The 8,973-nt window shown below is 33.3% G+C and overlaps 1 pseudogene; it reads right to left on the bottom strand.

Annotated features, from left to right (window-relative positions):
* Positions 1–1,890: 1,890 nt before the first annotated feature.
* LOC130743977 (transcription factor RAX1-like) lies at positions 1,891–3,524 on the bottom strand (annotated as a pseudogene).
* Between the last annotated feature and the right edge of the window lie 5,449 nt (positions 3,525–8,973).

Below are 8,973 nucleotides of genomic sequence, written 5' to 3'. Positions count from 1 at the left end.
TTAGCTTAACAGTTTTCAGCTAGCTTATAAGCTTTCAGGTAGCTTTTCAGCTATGCATACCAAACGCTATGTTTGACATGTCATTTCAGCTAGCTCATAGTTTATTTGACTAGCTTAAAGCTTATATTAAATTAAAATATAAAGTTATTTATTTTATTCTATTTAAATTAATAAAAATAAAAAAACGAAAATAAATTTAAAAACTAATATTATATTTTTTAGATGATAAATAATTTGAACTAAACTAAAATATTTAAAGTGGTAACTATTTTAATATCATATATGTATTGATGTGTAAATAAAGGTGTCGTAAATAAAAAAAGTTATGTTAAAAAATATAATGTTAAATGTAAAAAGACTTATAAATGTGTCATTTTATATCATTTTACAATTTTCACTTGCTCAACAGTTACTTTTACCAATCATTTTTTTTATTGAGGAAGTTTTTCAGCTATCAGCTTTTAGTTGTTAGATAGCTTATAGCTTATAAGCTTTCATCTAGCTTATCACCTAAGCATGTCAAACATAGCTTATCTATATATAATTTATTACAAATATAACAAATATTCTTGTTTCAGATTCTAGTCTTGTCTTATAAAGTGAGTTTAATTAGTAATTACTATACGATTGACATTTAATTATAACTCATCGATTTATTATACTGTAATTAAATTTAAATTTAAAAATGGTGATACGTAATTAGATACAAGTGTAAAACTATTTGTAATTTCAGTTTATAGAAATTAAATTCTTATAACTTTTTTAATTGGAGGAGTTAATTTTTTTAATAGAGGAGTTAAATCACTATAAAATTGAAATTAGTTTTTAGTTTTATTTTTATGGTCATTCTTAAGGTATTTTACTCATGCTCCATTTTATGTCAATTATGATATAATTAAAGTTCGAAGATAACGACACTTAAATCATTAAATGGAAATAAACAAACTCTTTAAAAGTGATCCTACAATGCTAAAACATAATAGTAAGCAATACAAAACATACTCACTTAATATTCGGAAAAACACTCACAGATCATTGCTAGGTACTACTAAGCGGAATTTTGTTATTTTCCTTCTCTCTTATTTTTCACAAGTAGCGATCAAACATGCATTTGTTTTGCCCAAACAAGTACACAAGTTGAGGAAGAGGAATCCATTCAAAGGGAATAATGTAAAGTTCAAACGTTAGATTCATAATTCTCTAATCTCATGTTTTGAGTAGTAACAACGTTAATAATTACATTCCCATAAAATACATAAATTAAGCAATCAATAGAAATGATGAAGATCTAGTCAATCTCGATTAAACTTCATAGACACAATTTATCCTCGCTCATCCCTCCCCCTTTATTGTGTCCAAGCGCTTACAACCAAGTTTTTGCTAATGACAGAGGGAGAGTAAGGAGAAAGGTCTGAAAACTAGGTAATATAAGTAATCATGTGATAGGGAGAGCAAATTCTTTCAGAGATGTATCATTTTATAAAAGTTAGGGGAGCTCTCACAATAAAGTTTTTAAAGAAATTTTATTTTACCCTTTTTTAAGAAGTTATCATCATCAAAAAGAGAGAGATTGTAAAGTTCAAATATTAGATTTCTAATTCTATAATCTCATATTTTGAGTAATAAAAATGTTCTTAATTGCACTCCTATAAGATACAAAAATATCCCTTACGATCTTCTGTCTCATTATTTCAGGGAAATCATTGTCTATTTTCTATAACGTCTCTAGGCCATAAGTCTCGTATGAAGAAAGTATTGTCTATAGATTTTAACCAGACAAAGAAATAGTCAATGTCCATACCTTTGAAAAAATAAGTATGGTCTACTGAAGAAGCTTAAGTTCAAAGTCGAAGAAGAAATAGTTATAAGACCTAAAGTACATCACGTGAGCTACTCATAATAGTAGTAATTACTTGGTGTGAGTTCACCAACTCTATCATGGCAATTTTCAGGATCATAAGGAAATTCAAAGCCAAAATCCATCATTCCCACATCACTGTCATGTTTTGGTGGCAGAGACATACATTTGTTGGTAGAAGAATATGAAATGTTGCTTGAACCTTCTTGAGATAAAAAAGACACCATGGGATTGTTGTTCCCTGAACTTGCACCAATTTTTGAGACAACATCCATGAGATTAGAACCCATGTTTTGTTCATGAATCATGTTGAATCCAGAACTAGCATAACCATTCTTGTTATCTATTTGAAGCACTGAAGGTAGTGGAGGATTTTGAATTTGTGAAGTAGGGTAATCGAAATTTTGAGGCATGGCATCTTGAATCAGTGATGGAGTTGTTGATGGAAGAAATGTAAGGATCTTCTTCTTTAGTTTTATGTTCCATTAGTTTTTCACATCATTGTCTGTTCTCCAGGAAGATTAGAAGCTATTACAGACCATCTAGACAAGAACACAAATTATTTCAAAAGAAATCTTAGTTCAAACTTATGATACAAGACTTGTGCATAAACTTATAACACTAAGTACATGTTTGAAAATTCTTATACAATTGATTCTAAAATTAAAGTCAATCATGGGTAGAATTTTATGTAATTTGTAGCTTATGGGGTGTGATAATTGATTCTATGTAAAGAAAAGATGATCCAAACGCAACGATTTGGAGATACTCTCCTGCTTCCTATTTGAGCATAGAGGATGCAAATGATGTTGTCCACTTCTTTAGTGAAGCCTCCATATTTGATGTCTGGCCTGAGATAATTGAGCCACCTTAAGCGACAACTTTTCCCACACCACCTATGGCCTGCATATAATGTATATCATTTATGACGTGAAACTTCGATTAGAAAAAGATTAAGAGAAAAAGCAAATAGTTCAGGATTTCATGTTAGTTAAACACACAATTTTCTTTGAATAAATTAAAATGGTAAAATGTGAGATTAGCTAACAAACTAGAACAAATGAGCTTCCTTCATGTATAGTTGAGTGAAATTTAATTTCCGGAAGTAAAATGTTTATGTATAATGAGTAATCAGGAAAATAAAGTGCGGATAAAGGAGAAAGATTGTGTTAGGCCTCCTGACTGAGAAAAATCAGTGGTCAATATAGCCGACCTCCACTAGTGAGATCAGATAAAGCTTTCAAAGCAGAAAAATGTATGTATAAACAACACCAAAGCTCAAGTTTAAGTGAAACAAAATAACATCTTTAGAGGAGATGATGTTATACGAGGAAAATCCAAAAAATAAAAAAGAGGAAAAGATTCATCATTTTCCCTTCTCAAGAAATCTTTTCATCTCATCATTTTCATGCCCGTCAATTGGAAGAAAAATCAGAAATGAGGATCAACAAATTGTTTAATGAAAATGGGTATAGAAATCCCAATTTATATATGCAATTACATATATACAATGGGAAGAGGGAAAGAGACCAGCTTTTCTTGGCAATGCAATCCAATTTCCATCGTTGCCATGAGTCTCAACATAACTCTTGAGAATTGCATCTTCTTCTCAAGACCATGGCCCTCTCTTAACATTATCTTTATCACGACAAGGAGATCTTCCCATGGCAACTCTCGAGTACTCGAACTGAATAGAGAGAACAATGAATGGCCTTGAATTGAAGCACCGTTCGTGATTGTGAACATGTTATATAAAGTTTGAAGGTATGAAAAACGGTAGAAAGGGGGGGTTTGAATAACGTTTTCAGTACAAAACTACCACCTTAAAGATTTTGACAAATCTTTCGAGAACTTAAATGCTAAAGATAAGAGATAGAAAAGCACACAAGGATTTTATCCTGGTTCACTTGATAAATCACTCAAGCTACTCCAGTCCACCCGTTAAGGTGATTTCTTCCTTCTTAGAATGAAGGCAATCCACTAATCAGGTAAGAGTTACAACTGCACTTGAAACCTATAAGTGACTAACAATTACACTGACTTAGCTCACACTAAGATTCACTCTCTTAGTCTTCTCTAGGATCCGATCAACCTTGATCTCCTAAAGGAACTACCACTAAGATTCACTCTCTTAGTCTTCTTAAGGATACTGACCTACCCGGTCCCTTAAGGAAAATCAAACAACTGTTTGAGGTTGGTGTTTACAAGGGTTTGCTTCTAAATAAGCTGAGTGTAAACTAAATAAATTACAAGATGAAAGAAAGCTTAGAATATTTTTGAATATGTCTTGCGCGTGTGTATTGCTTCTTGCTATTCTTCTAGCCGCTTCTTTCAATCTTCAGCCTCTATATATACTCCAAGGATTAGGGTTGAGCGTTGCATGGGAAATGCTACCGTTGGAGGGCAGTTCTGGAAAATCCAGCTTCTGCTGTGGCTGAGAACGTTAGGTAGGTCGTCAGGAAGGTACACTTGCTTTTGTACTTGGATAGCGACTTGACCTTTTAACCTAGGAGACTTCTGATCAGGGGAATACTTCATATTGGAACTTGTGAAGCCGGTTGATCAGAGTCAGAGGGAAAGCACAGATCCTCTGACCATTGTATCTTCTGATTCTGAACTCAGAGGGAAGAACATGGCCTTCAGAGTTTCTTGCTTCTGGACTTCAGAGTTTCCACTATTCAGCTTCTGGATCTTCAGAGTCTTCTACACCATCAGAACATCTGAACCTTCAGTGTTTCTTGGCTATCAGAACTTCTGGATCTTCAGAGCTTCTAGCGACTGAGTCCTCATCAGAGTTTGTATAGCTTCAGAACTTCTGAAGCTTTTCCACTGTTCATACTGAACATGGTGAATGCGAAAGCGTTGCTTGGGTTACCCTTTATACACAGTGCTTCTGATTTGTGTGAGATTGAGTTGAGGTCAGAGCCTGTAAATAGCACACTCAGAAAAACACGTTAGAGTACCACAATTGTTCATATCAAAAGGTTAACTTGTAATCATCAAAACATAGAGTTGTACTACTAGATCAAAACTTGATCTTACAAAGTTGGTGTCACTGCTACAGTACCGTGTCATCTAAAGCTGAGGGAGTCAGCAAGTCAACAACAAGACAAAACAATGTATTTGCCTTTTAAAAATTAATAAAGACAAGTTGAAACCATAACAAAGTTAGTAATATCTACATCGGTTTAAGAATTTTTAGATTTACAGTTAAAAAATATGAAAAATGAAAAATATTATTTTAGTAAAAAAGTATTTTGAATTGTACTATTTTCTTATTTTTTAATTTCTAACGGTGAATTAAACGAGATCATAGTCTATTGTTCATTGTTTAAATAATTATTTTTTGAATAAAAATTTAAGGTGAGAAAATGGTGTCGAATCAAAGCACCATGTTCCACTAAACTAACTCCTTGAGGTTTGGAATCACCCTTTTATGGTTTCTTAATTCTCATATTATTACTAGTATTGTACTCGTTCCATGCACGCGCGGGAGTATGAGGGGTGTGAATCATATACTATAATCTATTTTCAAAACCAAAAGGTGGCAACTCCTCTAGGTGGTATCCTCCATAAGATTAGGTTTTCAAAAAATAAAGAAACAAAGAACAATAGAGAAAATAATCACGTGCAAAACAATTGTTGGATGTATAACCTAATTACTTGGTTATTTATGATATCAAATCGTAGAATTTAGTTTTAAATCTTCAAAATGGTCTAATTATAAGGAATTGAAAGTCTAATTACCAGGAATAATGAATTATGTTAGCGTTAAAGACATTACACTAGTGTTGAAGAGAAATTTGAATTTTATTTCCTCTATTATTTGACATCATTTTTGAATTTATCAATATACAATAAATGTTAACAAATTTAAATTTGACTTGGACTTTATTCATAAATGTGATTGAATGTTGTTAGCAAAGTTAATAATTATACCAATGAAAATTTGGGACAAAATTTATTACATTTATTTAATAAAAGACTGAGATCAGTTATTTTTTACTTGTATCAATTGTTTACCATAATGTTAGGAATAATCATGTTTCCATTTTAAAATATTGATGAGGAAAATAATAATTTGAAATTCAAAATATTTTTTAGATACATTAATTTAAAAATACAAAATATTTATGAGACACACTATTATTTAAAAATTCATGAATATATGCATAATATAATATATGACATCATCAGGTTATGAATAATATGAAAAAAAAGTAAAGTGAAATCAGACAAAGGCTTGGAGGCTGCCACCTAGAGGAGTTGCCACTTTTTGGTTACAAATAAAGTTTATAGTATAATATTTGGACTAAAAATTATTTAAAAAATTAATTAAGAGTATCTTTTGGTTGTATCTTTGTATTTTGAAAATAGTATGATTCTAGCCCTCGAGGTTCACTCTTTTAGCTAAAATATAAGGTGGATGAAAGTGTTACATGTCACTCGTATAATTAACTAAGGCTTAATTGCACTTTTGGTCCCCCAACTATTGCCTTCCTGCGAAAATCGTCCCCAAACTTCAAAATTAGCAAAACACGTCCTCCAACTATACACCCGGTTGCAAAATTGGTTTTCCGTTAACTTCCGTCTAAAAACTAACAGAATATTCCGTTAAAAATGAATTAAAAAATAAAGAAAAATTAAAATTGAGAAAAAAATAGTATTTTAATTGAAATCCAGAAATACCAACCTAACATCTCACCTTCATCGTTCTCTTCCCTTTCTCAGCCCCACTCTCTTCTTCTTATTCTTCTTCTTTCCACTCAACCACCACACTACCACCACTCAACCACTGCACCACCACAACTTTCATGCCACCACACTCTAATCTTCTTCATCCCTTCTCAACCCCACCGATCCCAACATTCAAATCAACTACGAAATCCAAATTTCTCCCAGCAAACACTCCCAAAAGAGAATCAAACCCAAAATTCACAAAGATCCCTTCCCCCCTTCCATCTCCAAACCAACATTCACAGCAAAACCAGGAACTAAAATGACCAAGACTTCAAACCAGGAACCTCAAACACCAAACCCTAAACCATAGCCACAGGCCCCAAATTCCAGCTCCATGTTCTACTGCCGTGAGAAGCGGCGTCGATTTGGGTTTTGTGGGGGATGGGCGATTTGGGTTGATGATTTCATCAAATAGAGGTGGGGGTGAGGGAAGGAGTGGGTCTTGATGATGGTTCACGGCTTGGCAGAGGCTTCAATGATGGTTCACGGTGTGGGTTTGGTTGATGATACAGGAAGTGGGTCTCTTGCACAGAAACAACGATGGAGAAAGGAAAAAGCTTGGGAAGGATGAAGAAAATAGAAGCGGTGGTTGAAAACAAGTGAGGAATGAGGAGGGGAGGAGGAGTGGTGGTTATAGATTGGGGGACTAAAAATGCAACTCACTAAATTATGCAGGAAGGGAGGTGGGTGAGGAAAGGTGAGGGAGCAAGAAGAGGATGTGGTGGAGAAGAGAGAAGGGGAAGAGGGATTTTTGAAGTGGGGGAACATGGATTTGTAGATTTTTTTTATAAAAAAAAAAATTATGGGTTTTGTTTTATGAAGATGAAGATTCTGGGTTTTATAAGATTTAATGATGAAGAAGTTTGAAAAAGATGAAGAACCAATCAATACTTGGGTTTTTGAATTTTTTATTTTATTTTCCAGCAATCTGTTAAGTTTTGGACGGAAGTTGGACGGAAAACCAAAAGTGCAACGACATGTATAGTTGGAGGACGTGTTTTGCTAATTTTGAAGTTTGGGGACGATTTTCGCAGGAAGACAATAGTTGGGGGACCAAAAGTGCAATTAAGCCATTAACTAATGGCAATATATCTTATATTTCAATTTTAATTCGATGTAGTATTTTGGGAAGTCGAGAACATTTGCATTTATAACAATGGTTTAATTAGTTATTTACTTCCATTCATTTGAGGTAGGTACAAACTAATATTAAATTTTGTGAAGCTTGTAATGAAGATAGGGTATGAGTACCATTTTATTTTTAGGTATTTGAGTGGTTTTCGAAAAGTCTTTTCATTGATAGGATCCAACATTTGTGTTGTGGTTGAATGATACTTAATGTTCAAAGTGTATTGGGAATACTCAATTATTTTGATTAGTATGGTTTAATTTATTTTCTTATAAATATAGAATTTTCTATTGAATTTCACCATAAGGGCTCATATGAAGAAGCACTAACACTACACTACAAGGGTGGTGAGGTCCATGTCTTCCATGGGTTGGACATCAGTAGATGGTTTTTTTGAAGCTATAGATTTTGCTAAGAGCCAAAGCTAGAAGGAGAAGCCGATAATATGCTAAGAGTCAAAGTTGAGATTAGTTTGAAGCAATTAATATTAAACCGTGATACAATTGAAATGGAAAATTATGCACTACCTAGTAGGTGTGAAGTTCACGTATATGTGGAACATTGAATGTAGGGGTGTAAAGGAAGGGGAATGATTTGAGGAAGGTGTCATATTGAACGAACCATATGAGGAAGGGGTTAGGGTGAATGACAATATAGAATGTGCTAATCTTTGTGATATTGGTAGTGATGAATATGAAGATAAAAATATCTTATAAGTTGGTGTGTGGTGTGCACTTTGATGACAGTAAATGAGAGAGACAAATGGGCATGGATGTTGGGTTTGATAGTAAAAGGAAGTGGAGACTTCTAAGGTTACACTAAATGAGAAGATGTAAAGGATTGAAGTCAAAGTAGCATGCACCCAAACCCTATATCTCAACATATAAGCATCATCAGAGAGGGGAGGTGAAGGGAAGAGGTGATTTTAAATGTTGTTGGTTTGGTTAAGATGAACAAATAAAGGGGAAAGGAGGGTAAATAACCTTTTTTATTTGGTTCAATGGGGGAGGGATTTTAAAATGTATCTACTTTTATGCTCTTTGAGTAGAACACAAAGAACCTAGTATAGTTCTAGAAATAATAGGACCCAACGCCATGTCATTACCAAATGTTATGAGTCGTGTTTTCCTTGCACAGTTCGTGTCAAGCCATTCTTGGAAAGGAAAAGTATTGAAACCTAGATATGTTACATTAAATATACCAAAAAAAATTTAACCAAGTGTAAGAATAGTAAGGACACAAATTT

The sequence above is a fragment of the Lotus japonicus genome, chromosome 3 (genome assembly GCF_012489685.1).
Source record: "Lotus japonicus ecotype B-129 chromosome 3, LjGifu_v1.2".
Lineage (NCBI taxonomy): Eukaryota > Viridiplantae > Streptophyta > Magnoliopsida > Fabales > Fabaceae > Lotus > Lotus japonicus.
The sequence above is the reverse complement of the archived record's forward strand: the minus strand, read 5'-3'. Positions and strand labels throughout refer to the sequence as shown.